The following is a 16,325-nucleotide window of genomic DNA, read 5'->3' on the forward strand; positions in this document are numbered from 1 at the left end:
TGCTATGGGTCGGACACGACTCAACAGCATAAAACAACAACAACAATCCCAGCACTAAGTACAGTTCCTGGCATATAACAAATGCTGAACAAATACCAAAAAAAAATAAAAAATGCTGATTCTCAAATGGACCCAAGGAAGGACCAGATGTTTGCCGGACATTCCTCCACAGCTACACCAGAGTCATGAGACAGCTGGGCAAGTTTCTTTCTTTCTTTCTTTTCTATTTTTATTTTTCCTTCCAGCTTTTCCCAAGTTTCCCAGGATACTTGTCTCCACTCTGGGGTAAAGGGGACTAGCGGAGAAGTGGGGCTACAGTCTTAGCGTCTCATCTATAATAATAATAATGATGACATTTATTAAGCACTTACTATGTGCAAAGCACTGTTCTAAGCTCTGGAGAGGTTAGAAGGTGATCGGGTTGTCCCACGGGGGGCTCACAGTCTTAATCCCCATTTTCCAGATGAGGTAACTGAGGCCCAGAGAAGTGAAGTGACTTGCCCAAAGTCACACAGCAGACAAGTGGCGGAGCCGGGATTTGAACCCTTGACCTCTGACTCCGAAGGCCGTGCTCTTTCCACTGAGCCACGCTGCTTCTCATCTTATCTCATCTTCTCATCTCATCTGCTCCACTAGGTCATTTATTACCCGTTATTTTCCTTTGCTCCCCTCTGTCTTCCCTAGCAGTGCCTCCCATCCACCTCTTCACAAATAATAAAGTTTCTATATTAAACACCCCTCGAGGTGAAACTATTTCCTGTCCTCTTATTAAAAAAACAAACAAAAAAACAAACAAACAAACAAACAAACAAAAACACACATAGTGGCGTCAGCCTCATGGATTGAAAATGGATTACTGAGATTGGGAGAGGGACTGCGTTCAACCCAATTCATCTGTATCTACCGCAGGCACTTACAACAGTGCTTGACATCTGAGCCCCCTTTTTCCTCTCCCCCTCCCCATCCCCCCCCGCCCTACCTCCTTCCCCTCCCCACAGCACCTGTATATATGTTTGTACAGATTTATTACTCTATTTATTTTACTTGTCCATATTTACTATTCTATTTATTTGGCTAATGATGTGCATCTAGCTTTACTTCTGTTTATTCTGATGACTTGACACCTGTCCACATGTTTGGTTTTGTTGTCTGTCTCCCCCTTCTAGACTGTGAGCCCGTTGTTGGGTAGGAACCATCTCTATATGTTGCCAACTTGTACTTCCCAAGCGCTTAGTACAGTGCTCTGCACACAGTAAGTGCTCAATAAATTTCGATTGAATGAATGAATGAATGAACATAGTGAGCACTTAAATACAATAATATTGTAGGGGAAGCAGCATGGCCTATTGGATAGAGGCCGGGCCTGGGAGTTAGAAGGACCTGGGTTCTAATCCCGGATCCACCACTTAGTAATAATAATAATGACATTTGTTAAGAACTTACTATGTGCAAATCACTGTTCTAAGTGCTGGGGGGATACAAGGTGATCCAGTTGTCTCACGCAGGGCTCACAGTCTTAATCCACATTTTACAGATGAGGTAACTGAGGCTCAGAGAAGTGAAGTGACTTGCCCAAGGTCACACAGCAGGCATGTGGCAGAGCCGGGATTCGACCCACAACCTCTGACTCCAAAGCCCAGGCTCTTTCCACTGAGCCATGCTTCTTCTCACTAGTCTGCTGTGTGACTTTGGACAAGTCATTTCACTTCTCCGTGCCTCAGTTACCTCTTCTGTAAAATGGGGATGAAGACTGTGAGCCCCATGAGGGACATGAAGTCTGTCCAGCTTGATTGATTTGTATCTACCCCAGTGCTTAGTACCATGCTTGGCATGTAGTGTGCCCTTAAAAACAATAAAAAATAATGAATATAGATTACAATCTCAAAGGATATTTTTACAGCTCAGTGTGCATACCCTATATACAATATATAATCATACATAATCTGTAAACTGTAGTATTTCTTTAGTCTGAACAGAATGGCCATATAATATTAAAATAACAGAAGAGGTGGCCAATTTTTCCATCCTCTCCATTTCTCGGTGATCTGAGGTATTTTACTCCTGGCTTTTCTCTCTTGTCCTGGATAATTGAGAGTTGGTTAATTCAGCAAAGTTCTGTTTCCTTTGGACATGTTCTTTCAAATCATTTTTACATCTTTCTCTCACAAAATGAATTGGATTCCCACAGACTGGTTGTTAGAAAACAGCATGAGCACAGAGCAGAAATAAGGAATTAAAAGATATCTCTATGTGGGAAAGAAATCATTCTAGTTTTTGCATAAGACTTGTCCTTGGTCTAAATTCAGCAGCACAAATGTTTATCTTTCTGTACGGCATTCCTTTATGGTTTATTCTTTTTCAGCAAAAGCCATGTTTCCTCTATTATTTCAGCAGCTGAATTATTTTCATAATCCTTCCCTATGAACATACCTTCTACATTTTGAATGAAAGAGGAAGTTGTCTAAAACTAGCATTCTTTCCTTTCTGACAGATACTTTTATGGTCCTATATACAAAAGAAGAAAAAGAAGTCTAAACTCGCTCAGACATCTCAAACAAAAACATGTGGTTGTTGGGGTTTTTTTGGTAGATCTCTACAAGTCTGGATTTGACATTCAGATGAACACATTTTCCTGGACTTTTTGTCTAAGAGGAATTTTCATTAAAGCTTCCCTCTCACTCATCCTTTCTCTCCCTTTCTAGACAAGTGATGGCTTTAGCAGGGAGGGAAAAGGCTCTTGGTTTCTCAGAGTAAACACTCCCTGCTGAGTTCTTGGCCTGATGAGAACACACCCCTTCAGAAAGAAATCAGATCCCTAGGCAAAATAGGTAAAAGTAGGGGGAAAAAAAGAGAGAACAGCTGTTAAAACATTTAGGCTGCTTTCCTGTTTAACCCCTCCCAATCCCCTTTCCACTCAACGTCTGAGGGAAGCTAGAGACCTTCGGGACACAGATGAGGAAGATACCAAAATCGTTCCCCACTCTTTTCATCCTCTCAGGCCCCCTTTCTCTCCTTCCTCCATTCTCTTCCCTTCTCCTTTCCCTTCCTTCCTTTCTTCCTATGTCTCTACCTTTTTTCTTTCTCCCGCCTCTCTCCCTCCCTCTTTTCTTCTTTGTCGTCTTCTCCCTCCTCTCCACATTCCTGAAGGATAGTCAGGAGATTTATTGTATAATTTCTTTGGCAGCTGCTTTCTCTGAGTGTGCAGTAACAGCCTGGTTTAATTAGGAAATCAGAGCATGGCTTTTATGTAGGTCACATCAGGTTTGGATTTTGAATCTTCTGTAACCAGAACCTTTCTGAAAAGTCAGCATTATATGCCCAAATGAAAGCAGCAGCAGAAGAAGCAGAGAGGATGGAGAAGAAGCAGGAGAAAAGATAAACCTTATGTTCTCTTGCATCCTTTATCCTTACAGCGTCTTCCTTCTACCAAATGCTTAGTACAGTGCTCTGCAATAAGCACCCCTGACGAACTGACCAAGCTACACTTCAGGCTGTGTGTCGTTTGGCCACAATCACCTTCTTTTCACAAAAGTGAGTGTTTTGAAGGGTAGGCCTGACTTCAGTTGCCAGAAGTTTCAAAATGACTTGCAGTTGGTTTCTGTGCCTTTTCCTTTAACACAGGTTAAATGGAGTTAATGGGCTCCCTTTCTAAGGAATTTGGATTTTGACTGCCTAGAGACTATGAGCCAGATACCCTGTGAGCTGTAAGCAGAAATGAATCCAAGCTGATGGAAAAAAAAAATGAACAAATGGAAGGCTGGAAATTACAGGGAATTTCACCGGTTAAAACCAACTTTAAGTAACTTCATTCAAGAAGCAGTTTTCCAAAAACAGGGCCATCAGAATGGATAAGGAATAAAAGAATGGCTCCCAATAGGCAATATAGAGGATTCATGATGCTTTTATAAAGATAGACTGATGAATGTTTATGTAAAACTTGAAAATGGTATTTTTTTATGGTATTTGGTAAGCACTGACTATGTGTCATATACTATTCTAAGTGGTGGGGTAGCAACGTGACAAAGTGGATAGAGCATAGATAGAGGGATAGAGGAAGTCAGAAGGTCATGAGTTCTAATCCCAGCTTTGCCACATGTCTTCTGTGTGGACCTTGGGCAAGTCACCTACCTTCCCTGTGCCTCAGTTACCTCATCTGTAAAATGGGAATTGAGACTGTGAGCTTCATGTGGGACAGGGATTATGTCCAACCCGATTTACTTGTATCCACCACGGTGCTTAGTACAGTGCTTGGCACATAGTAAGCATTTAACAAATACCACAATTATCATTATTATTAGATACAAGTTAAGTCCGACACGGTCCCTATCCCATAAAGGTCTCACACTCTAAATAGGATTCCACGGTTTTTCATTCCAAAATCCAATTGACTCCATTGTTTGATTCTCACTTTAATTGTTCCTGTAGTCAAGAATATCATCTTAGTTCATTTTTAATTTTTAAACTTTTGTTAGGGGAGATTTAAGATCGATGTATCTTTTTTTTTGAATGAGAAAATGTTTACCTTACATCTGAATATTAAGGACTGGCAAAGTCACTTGCTTTTAAAATACCTTATTTTCAAGATATCCTTCAGTTGAGGTTGTGTTATTTTCTGCTGGGATTTGACCGAGTCAAGATTGGCACATAGATCATTTTCCAAAAAAAAAACCTAGCATTCTCCTGAGGATAACTGAGGTGAACATCACTGCAAATAAGGTGATAGTAATGTTGTGTTTACATTACATTGAGTGATTACATGTAGAACAGTGGAAAACCACTGGTCTGAAGTGAGATGAAGCGTACACGTTGTGTAGTTCTCTAAATGTCAAGGGGCCTTTATCTTTCCAAGGTTCAAGTTTGATCATTTCTGAAGCTTTAAAGTGAGACGGGGAAATGGCCATCAATAAGGGAGGTGTCTTAGAGAAATTCTCAGGCTCAATTGTTCATTATTCTCAAATGAAATGGAAACTAACTTGTCCTTACTGATATGTTTGATCTAGAAAATAAACTGGGGGTCTGAAACCTGCCAGAATCTCTAGTTCAGTTTAGGAGCCTCACCCATTTGGTGGCTTATATATTTTTTCCAAACTGCAATCTCCTCCTCCTGACTGTAAGCTCCCTGAGGGGAGCATTCGTGCCTACCAACTCTGTTTTTACTCTGTTTTAATAACTCTGTTATTACTCTATTTATTTATTTATTACTCTATTTATTTATTTATTACTCTATTTATTTATTTATTACTCTATTTATTTATTTATTTTACTTGTACATATCTATTCTATTTATTTTATTTTGTTAGTATGCTTGGTTTTGTTCTCTGTCTCCCCCTTTTAGACTGTGAGACCACTGTTGGGTAGGGACTGTCTCTATATGTTGCCAATTTGTACTTCCCAAGCGCTTAGTACAGTGCTCTGCACATAGTAAGCGCTCAATAAATACGATTGATGATGTTTTATTCTACTCCCCAAAGTGCTTAGTACAGTACTCTGCACACAGTAAGCACTCAATAAATGCCACTAGAAGCAGTGTGGCCCAGTGGATAGAGCACAGATCTGGGAGGTCAGAAGGACCTGGGTTCTAATCCTGACCCCATCACTTGCCTGCTGTGTGACTTTGGGCAAGTTACTTTACTTCTTTGTGCCTCAGTTACCTCATCTGTACAATGGGGATTAAGAGTGTGAGCCCAATATGGGACAGGGACTGTGTCCAACCTGATTAGCTTGTATCTGTCCCAGGGCTTAATAAAATGCCTGGCACATAGTATGTGTGTAACAAAAAGCATAATAAATACATACCATTGATCAACTGATTGATCATTTCGCTGGAACGTGGTCATTATAGCGGCAGTGCCAGTAGTGATAGCAGAAATGGCTTCTGTCAGCGGTGAGGAGTAGAGGAGACGCTCTGTAGAATTGCTACCCTCCTGCTCCTGCTGCTGCCGTGTTAAGAATCACAACGTCTCACCTGTGCCTGCCCCATCTGGTCGGTGGAACTTAATTACGCCGAGGCAGTTCACTGTAACAGATGTTCCCATTTCTGAGATTTGGTAAAATTAGAGGTTTTTGAACTTTCAAATGCTCCTATATTACCTGAATAAGTCTACAAAGAACCATGTATAATTTGTGAAAAAAAAAAGAAAAAAAATTCAACAGAGTTTGCCCCGTGTTGACACAATCTTTTTACATTAAACAACATTAAGGACCGTCTCTATATGTTGCCAACTTGTACTTCCCAAGCGCTTAGTACAGTGCTCTGCACACAGTAAGCGCTCAATAAATACGATTGAATGAATGAATGAACAATAATTATAATTAAGGTCCTTGTTAAGTGCTCACTATGTGCCAAGCACTGTTTGTTAATTATAATTATAATATGAAGCAGTTTGGCTCAGTGGAAAGAGCCTGGGCTTTGGAGTCAGAGGTCATGGGTTCGAATCCCGGCTCTGCCACATGTCTGCTGTGTGACAGTGGGCAAGTCGCTTAACTTCTCTGTGCCTCAGTTCCCTCATCTGGAAAATGGGGATGAAGACTATGAGCCCCACGTGGGACAACCTGATCACCTTGTATTCCACCCCAGCACTTAGAACAGTGCTTTGCACATGGTGCTTCCCTGGCCCTCATAGAGCTCACAATAAAAATACAAGGTGGGAGAGGGGACAAATGACAGATAAGGTGAGATGAAGCAAACTACTAAAACGGCACACAAACCAAAATCAATGGTCTTTAGGGCATTGTGGCCCATAAAGCAGCACGGCTCAGTGGAAAGAGCCCGGGCTTTGGAGTCAGAGGTCATGGGTTCAAACCCTGGCTCCTCCAATTGTCAGCTGTGTGACCTTGGGTAAGTCACTTAACTTCTCTGTGCCACAATTCCCTCATCTGTCAAATGGGGATGAAGACTGTGAGCCCCACGTGGGACAAGCTGATCGCCTTGTATCTCCCCCCAGCACTTTGAACAGTGCATTGCACATAGTAAGTACTTAACAAATGCCATTATTATTATTATTATTATTATTATTATTTAAGGTACTTGTTAAGTGCTCACTATGTGCCAAGCACTGTTCAAAATGCTGGAGTAGATACAAGTCAGTCAGGTTGAACACAGTGCCTGTCCCACATGGGGCTCACAGTCTTAATCTCTATTTTTACAGATGAGGTAACTGAGGCCCAGAGAAGTGAAGTGATTGCCCAAGGTCACACAGCAGACAAGGGGCGGAACCAGGATTAGAACTCAAGTCCTCCTGACACCCAGGCCTGTGCTCTATCCACTATTTTCCAAAAGACCCTCATTACTTAGCAGCCAGTTACAGTTATTTCAATAGTCTTCAGACCATCCCTAACATTAATGCCATTTTATGAATTTCCCTCTGCTCCTCCTCCCCTCCCCATCACCCCTACTCCCTCCCTCTGCTCTACCCACTTCCTCGCCCCATAGTACTTGTGCATATTTGTACATATTTATTATTCTATTAATTTTTTTATGATGTGATATATCATCAATCGTATTTATTGAGAGCTTACTGTATGCAGAGCACTGTACTAAGCACTTGGGAAGTACAAGTTGGCAACATATAGAGACAGTCCCTACCCAACAGTGGGATCACAGTCTAAAAGACTGTGAGCATTATATATCTATAATTCTATTTATCTTGATGCTATTGATGCCTGTCTACTTGTTTTGCTTTGTCGTCTGTCTCCGCCTTCTAGACTGTGAGCCCATTGTTGGGTAGGGATTGTCTCTATCTGTTACCGAATTGTACTTTCCAAGCACTTAGCACAATGCTCTGCACACAGTAAGTGCTCAATAAATATGATTGAATGAAATGAATGAATGCTCTGCACACAGTAAGCACTCAATAAATACAATTGACTGAATGAATGAGTATGAATAAATAAAACATTTTCAGTTGACTCGAGAAAATAATAGCAATCTCCTGCTTTTTGGGTCCATGTTGTAACTGGATCACGCACCCTGCTTATTTTCAAAAAGTATGTTTAAAATCTTTCTCCTTTATTTCAATATATATTTGAATGTAGAAATCCGCAAAGACCTCTGTGGCAATGTGAAAGCGGCCCTGTTGCTACAAGGAACTCCAACCATAATCTCCAGTGTAAACAGAAAATGGGTATATCTGGCCATACCGTCTGTAGCTGGCAGGCATGCCTTCACTGGGAAGGGCCACTTAAAGATGCCAAGACTGGTACAGTGATAATAACTCAGATATTTTTTTTAAAAAAACTAGTTACAGAAAAGCAACAAAGCCATGGCATGCATAATTTGTTTTCCAAAATAGACACTCATGAAAGTCCAAGTAAGTTAATGATCTGCAAGTCTAAGAGAAGCAGCGTGGCTTAGTGGATAGAGCCCGGGCTTCGGAGTCAGAGGTCATGGATTCAATTCCCGGCTCCGCCAATTATCAGCTGTGTGACTTTGGGCAAGTCACTTCACTTCTCTGTGCCTCAGTTACCTCATCTGTAAAATGGGGTGAAGACTGTGAGCCCCACGTGGGACAACCTGATCACCTTGTAACCTCAGTGCTTTGCACATTGTAAATGCTTAATAAATGCCGTCATTACTATTAAGTCCAGTTTAGGGATTTTTGAAACAGGTGATTGAAGGACAAAGCTGAAGGAGATGAGAAGGGCAAGCTGAAGGGCAAGTCACTTAACTTCTCTGTGCCTCAGTTACCTCATCTGTAAAATGGGGATTATGACTGTGAGCACCGCATTGGACAACCTGATCACCTTGTAACCTCCCCAGTGCTTGGAACAGTGCTTTGCACATAGTAAGCATTTAATAAATGCCATTTTTTTAAAAAAAGGAATTAAAAGCTCTGTTGCCAGCCAATCGCAAACCTCTATATCTCTCTAACTGAAGATGATGATATTTATTAAGTGCTTACTATGTGCCAAGCACTGGGTTAAGCCTGGGGGGGCCGGAGGCAGTGGTTGATATAATCAGATTAGTCATGATCCCTGTCCCAGATGGAGCTCACAGTAGAAGCAGCATGGCTTAATGGAAAGAGCACGGGTTTTGGAGTCAGAGGTCATGGGTTCTAATCCGTGCTGTGCCACTTGTCAGCTGTGTGACCTTGGGCAAGTCACTTAACTTCTTTGGGCCTCAGTTACCTCATCTGTAAAATGGGGATGAAGACTGTGAGCCTGACGTGGGACAATCTGATCACTTTGTAACCTCCCCAGCGCTTAGAACAGTGCTTGGCACATAGTAAGCGCTTAATAAATGTCATTATTATTATTATTATAGAACAGTGCTTGGCACATAGTAAGCACTTAATAAATGCCATTATTATTATTATTATTATAGAACAGTGCTTGGCACATAGTAAGCACTTAATAAATGTCATTATTATTATTATAGAACAGTGGTTTGCACATAGTAAGTGCTTAATAAATTCCATTATTATTATTATTATTATTATAGAACAGTGCTTGGCACATAGTAAGCACTTAATAAATGCCATTATTATTATTATTATTATAGAACAGTGCTTGGCACATAGTAAGCGCTTAACAAATACCAACATTATTATTATAAAGAGGAAGGGAGAACACGTTTCTTCTTTTCCCCATTTTACAGATGATAAAACAGAGCAAGGATGGGGAGGAGTTTCTAGCTGTTCTCTCCCAGGTACTTAGTATAGTGCTCTTCCCACAGTAAGCACTTAATAAATATCTCTGACTGTTGTGAAGGTGTATAGGAAACCACTGGGGGGTTTTGAGGAGTGGAGAAGATATGCTCAGAACATTTTTTTTGGAAAAATTATACAGACAGCAGAGTGTATTTTGAACTGGAGAAGGGAGAGACCTGAGGCGAAGAGAGGAGAAAGAGGCTGATGCAGTAGTAGGGAAGAGGATAATCATCATCATCATCATCAATCATATTTATTGAGCGCTTACTGTGTGCAGAGCACTGGACTAAGCACTTGGGAAGTACAAATTGGCAACATATAGAGACAGTCCCTACCCAACAGTGGGCTCACAGTCTAGAAGGGGGAGACAGAGAACAAAACCAAACATACTAACAAAATAAAATAAATAGAATAGATATGTACAAGTAAAATAAATAGAGTAATAAATATGTACAAACATATATACATATATACAGGTGCTGTGGGGAAGGGAAGGAGGCAAGATGGGGGGGATGGAGAGGGGGACGAGGGGGAGAGGAAGGAAAGGACTCAGTCTGGGAAGGCCTCCTGGAGGAGGTGAGCTCTCAGTAGGGCCTTGAAGGGAGGAAGAGAGCTAGCTTGGCGGATGGGCAGAGGGAGGGCATTCCAGGCCCGGGGGATGACGTGGGCCAGGGGTCGATGGAGGGACAGGTGAGAACGAGGTACGGTGAGGAGGTACAGTGAGGATAATACTAATTATTATGGTATTTATTAAGCGCTTACTATGTGCCATATAATCCGGTTGCCCCATGTGAGGCTCACAGTCATAATCCCCATTTTACAGATGAGGTAACTGAGGCCCAGAGTGGCTTGCCCAAGGACACACAGCAGACAAGTGGCAGAGCTGGGATTAGAACCCATGTCGTCTGACTCCCAAATCCATGCTCTTTCCACTAAGTCACGCTGCTTAGTGCTTGGGTCAGTGTGGTAGCAGTTTGGATGGAGAGGAAGGTACGCTTTCTGGAGATTCTGTGAAGGTACAATGAATCAATCAGTGGTGGATTAGAACTCAGATCCTCTGATCCCCAGATCTGTGCTTTTTCCACTATGCCATTCTGCTTCCCATACTACGTACTCGTGGACATAGATTGCTTTCCCTGCCTCCCTTAGTAATAATAATAATGTGGTATTTGTTAAGCCTTACTATGTGCAAAGCACTGTTCTAAGCGCTGGGGGGATACAAGGTGATCAGGTTGTCCCACATGGGGCTCACAGTCTTAATCCCCATTTTACAGATGAGGTAACTGAGGCACAGAGAAGTGAAGTGACTTGCCTAAAGTCACACAGCTGACAAGTGGCGGAGCTGGATTAGAACCCATGACCTCTGAATCCCAAGCCCTGGTTCTTTTCACTGAGCCACGCTGCTTCTCATAATAATGATAATAATGATAGTATTTGTTAAGCACTTACTATGTGCCAAGCACCATTCTAAGCGCTGGGGCAGATACATGGCAATCAAGTTGTCCCACAGGAGCTCACAGTCTTAATCCCCATTTTACAGATGAGGGAACTGAGGCACAGGGAAGTTAAGTGACTTGCTCAAGGTCACACTGCAGGCAATCCCAGCTCTGCCACATGTCTGCTGTGTGACCTTGGGCAAGTCACTTCACTTCTCGGAGCCTCAGTTACCTCATCTGTAAAATGGGGGTGAAGACTGTGAGCCCCACGTGGGACAACCTGATCACCTTGTATCCCTCCCAGTGCTTAGAACAGTGCTTTGCACATATTCATTCATTCATTCAATTGTATTTATTGAGCGCTTACCGTGGGCAGAGCACTGTACTAAGCGCTTGGGAAGTACAAGTTGGCAACATAGAGATGGTCCCTACCCAACAGTGGGCTCACAGTCTAGAAGGGGGAGACAGAGAACAAAACATAACATATTAACAAAATAAAATAAATCGAATAAATATGTACAAATAAAATAAATAAATTAATAATAATAATAATAATAATTGGCATTTGTTAAGCGCTTATTATGTGCAAAGCACTGTTCTAAGTGGTGGGGAGGATACAGGGTGATCAGGTTGCCCCACGTGGGGCTTACAGTCTTCATCCCCGTTTTACAGATGAGAGAACTGAGGCTCAGAGAAGTTAAGTGACTTGCCCAAGATCACACAGCAGACATGTGGTGGAGCCTGGATTCGAACCCATGACCTCTGACTCCAAAGCCCGGGCTCTTTCCACTGAGCCACGCTGCTTCTCTATACATTCTCTATACTCTATAGAGTAATATTATTAAGCACATAGTAAGTGCTTAACAAATGCCATCAAAAAAAAAAGTGGCAGAGCCGGAATTAGAACCCATGACCCATTAGGACTCCCTAGCTCATGTTCTTTCCACTAAGCCACGCTGCTTCTCTAACAGCGTATAACTTCGGTATGGTAGAACAAAGTTGGTAGAAACATTCCCTGCCCACAGTGAGTCCACAGTTTAGAGGGGGAGTCAGGATTTGGCGATTGACTGAATGTGCCGGGTGAAGGAGAGAGAAGTGACTTGTTGAGGTTCCGTTAAGGATCAGTGTCATTTTGCACTATGACCCATTTATCAGGAAAAATATTTCAAAATGACCAGATAAGCAACTTCCTTATGGCACCACCTCTTCCACTGTGCAGGTGGCTTAGGCTCCATTTCCTCTGGCCTAGCAACAAGGGGCCTAATGGGTAGAGCCCGGGCCTGGGGCTCAGAAGGACCTGGGTTCTAATCCCAGCTCCGTCATATGTCTGCTGCGTGACCTCTGGGCAAGTCATTTCGCTTGTCAGTGCCTCAATTCCCTGATCTGCAAAATGGGGCTTCAATACCTGTTCTCCTGCCAAGCACTGTGGCTTAGTGGAAAGAGCATGGGCTTCGGTGTCAGAGAACCTGGGTTCTAATAATAAGAATAATAAGAATAATAATGGCATTTATTAAGTGCTTACTGTGTGCAAAGCACTGTTCAGGTTACAAGGTGATCAGGTTGTCCCCCGGGGGGCTCACAGTCAATCCCCATTTTACAGATGCGGTAACTGAGGCACAGAGAAGTTAAGTGACTAGCCCAAAGTCACACAGCTGACAACTGGTAGAGCAGGAATTGAACCCATGACCTCCGACTCCAAAGTCCGTGCTCTTTTCCACTGAGCTACGCTGCTTCTCTTTCCCGCTTGTCTGTTATGCGACCTTGGACAAGCCATTTAACTTCTCTGTGCCTCAGTTATCTCATCTGTAAAATAGGGATTAAGACTCTGAGCCCCAAGTGGGACAACCTGAATACCTTGTATCTACCTCAGTGCTTAGAACAGTGCTTGGCACAAAGTAAGCTCTTAACAAATACCATTATTATTATTATTATTATTATTATTACTTAGAACATGAGTCTGGTGTAGCACCTGATTATCTTTTATCTATCTCAGAGCTTATTACAGTGACTGAAACATAGTAAGCACTCATCAAATACCACCATTACTATCATTATCTCCTCCAAGAGGCCTTCCCTGACTAAGCCCTTCTTTCCTATTCTCCCACTCCATTCATTCATTCATTCATTCAATCGTATTTATTGAGCACTTACTGTGTGCAGAGCACTGTACTAAGCGCTTGGGAAGTACAAGTTTGCAACATATAGAGATGGTCCCTACCCAACAGCGGGCTCACAGTCTAGAAGGGAAGGCTTCACTGCCTCGTGTTACAGAGCAGGGAGCTCAGGGGCTTTCTGGCTAACTGGCTGGTCCCAAGGATCAGTCCCTTTTTATTTTATTTTACATTTTTATAGCACTGACGAGGCTGCTCAGTTCTAAGCGCCGTGGTGGGTACAAGGTAATCAGGTTGGACGCAATCCCTGTCCCACATGGGGCTCACAGTCCATTTTACAGAGGAGGTAACCGAGGCCCAGAGAAGTGAAGTGACTTGCCCAAGATCACACTGCAGACAAGTGGCAGATCCAGGACTAGAACCCAGGTCCTTCTGACTCCGAGGCCCCAGCTCGATCCAGTAGGCCACGGCTGCTTCTTACCCAGTCTCGGGAACACAAACAGGGCTTGGAGTCCATCGGTCCAAATGAAATGATTGGAGTTTTTCCAGCGCAAATTCATGACCCAGATGTGGAAGGAGATGCTCAGAGCTAGGTATGTGGCCACCAAGACGATGGTCCCCTTGAATTTACGAAAGAGGAGATTGACCAGACCGGCCTGGAAGACGAAGGTATTGAAGAACATGAGGAGAAGGATGATGAGGAAAAGGAAAAGGATCTTGTGTGTTGCCCTGACTTACTCCCTTTGTTCATCCCCCCTCCAAGACCCACAGCACTTATGTCTATATTTGCTATTTCATTCATTCATTCATTCATTCATTCATTCATTCATTCATTCATTCAATCGTATTTATTGAGCGCTTACTGTGTGCAGAGCACTGTACTAAGTGCATAGGAAAGTACAATACAGTAACAAAGAGAGACAATCCCTGCCCATAACAAGCTCACAGTCTAGAGGGGGAGACATACATCAATACAAGTAAACAGACATCAGTGTGGCTCAGTGGAAAGAGCCCGGGCTTTGGAGTCAGTGGTCATGAGTTCAAATCCCGGCTCCACCACTTGTCAGCTGTGTGAGTTTGGGCAAGTCACTTAACTTCTCTGGGCCTCAGTTACCTCATCTGTAAAATGGGGATTAAGACTGTGAGTCCCCTGTGGGACCACCCGATCACCTTGTAACCTCCCCGGTGCTTAGAACAGTGCTTTGCACATAGTAAGTGCTTAATAAATGCCATTATTATTATTATTATTATTATTGTTATTATTATTATTATTATTATATAAATAAATGAAATTACAGCTACATACATAAGTGCTGTGGGGAGAGGAGGGAGGGAGAACAAAAGGAGCCAATCAGAGTGATGCAGAAGGGCTTGGGAGATGAGGAAAAGTGGGGCTTAGTCTGGGAAGGCTTCTTGGAGGAGATGTGCCTTCAATAAGGATTTGAAGGGGGGGGGAGAGTCATTGTCTGTCAGATTTGAGGAGGGAGGGCGTCCCAGGCCAGACGTAAAACATGGAACAGGGGTCGATGGCCGGGCAGGTGAGATGGAGGCCCAGTGAGAAGGTTAGTGGCACAAGAGGAGCAGGGTTTTTGGGCTGGCTTGTAGAAGCAGAGAAGCGAGGTGAGATAGGAGGGGGCAAGGTGTTGGAGAGCTTTAAAGCCAATGGTGAGGAGTTTCTGTTTGATTCGGAGGTTGATACGCAACCACTGGAGATTTTTGAGGAGGGGGGGACATGCCCTGAATGTTGGCAAGATTGTGTCTGTTTATTGGTGTACTCTCCCAAGTGCTTAGCACAGTGCTCTGAGCACAGTAAGCCATTGCTCTGTGCACAGTAAGTGCTCAAAAAATACAATTGAATGAAAGGGGCCAGAACTGGGGAAGAGGGATGGTGGGGCATTCATTCATTCAATTATATTTATTGAGTGCTTACTGTGTGCAGAGCACTGTACTAAGCGCTTGGGAAATACAAGTCGGCAACATATAGAGACGGTCCCTACCCAACAACGGGCTCACAGTCTAGAAGGGGGAGACAGACAACAAAACAAAACATGTAGAATTGGTGATCCTTGTCTGCTCCTATTCCTCCTAAAGCAGCTCACCCCTTCTCACCCCCTCTTACCACCTGTCTGTCCTCTGGAGAAGAGGTAGGAAGCAATGTGGCTCAGTGGAAAGAGCCTGGGCTTGGGAGTCAGAGGTCATGGGTTCTAATCCCGGCTCTACCACTTATTTGCAGTGTGACTCTATGCCTCATTTACCTCATCTGTAAAGTGGGGATTAAGATTGTGAGCCCCATGTGGGACAGCCTGATTACCCTGTATCTACCCCAGCATTTAGAAAAGTGCTTGGCACATAGTAAGCGCTTAACAAATACTAACATTATTATTATTATTATTATTATTATTATTATTAAGAGTGGCATAACCCTCCACCCCACCTCAAAACTACCCTGCCCCTCCTCTCTGTCCTCCAGAGGGGCCGGGGGGTCAGTGGTTATGGTGGCAGACATGACACCCCCTCACCCCTCCTAGAGGAGGTGGGAAGCTGATTGTTCTATAGGGGAAAAAATGCTGGCCTGAAATTTCTTCCCTCCAGGTACAATGCCCAGGAGCCATTAAAGAGAAACACTTTGTGTGAGTGGAAGATGTTCCAATTAATCAGGAACCAATCGGAGGATGTGGCTCATTAGCAGGTTATAGATCAACCCCTTCAACTGGTTGGAGGAGGATCAGATATGGGGCTCCAGCACACCTGTAATCCACTCAAATCCATTTTAGACGATTTGCACCCATATCCTGGACACCCTGTCAACAGTGATGGGAAAGTTGGTGTATGATTTTTTTTTCTTTGGGAGGGTGAGGGGGTGATCCCAAGCTCTGAATATGGTGCTTGGCTCAACTCAGTTCAATTCAGTCATATTTATTGAGCACTTACTGTGTGCAGATCACTGTACTAAGCATTTGGAAAGTACAATACAGCAATAAAGAGACGTCCCTGCCCCCAAGTAACTCACAGCCTAGAGGGGTGCTCACACTGCTCAAAATACCATTGATTGATTAATTGATTTGTTGAAATGACTATACCCTAGGGATCACCACAGCCATGAAGGCTCGAAAATGATGATAATAATAATA

Source organism: Tachyglossus aculeatus, chromosome 2, assembly GCF_015852505.1.
Source record: "Tachyglossus aculeatus isolate mTacAcu1 chromosome 2, mTacAcu1.pri, whole genome shotgun sequence".
In the NCBI taxonomy this organism is placed as follows: domain Eukaryota; kingdom Metazoa; phylum Chordata; class Mammalia; order Monotremata; family Tachyglossidae; genus Tachyglossus; species Tachyglossus aculeatus.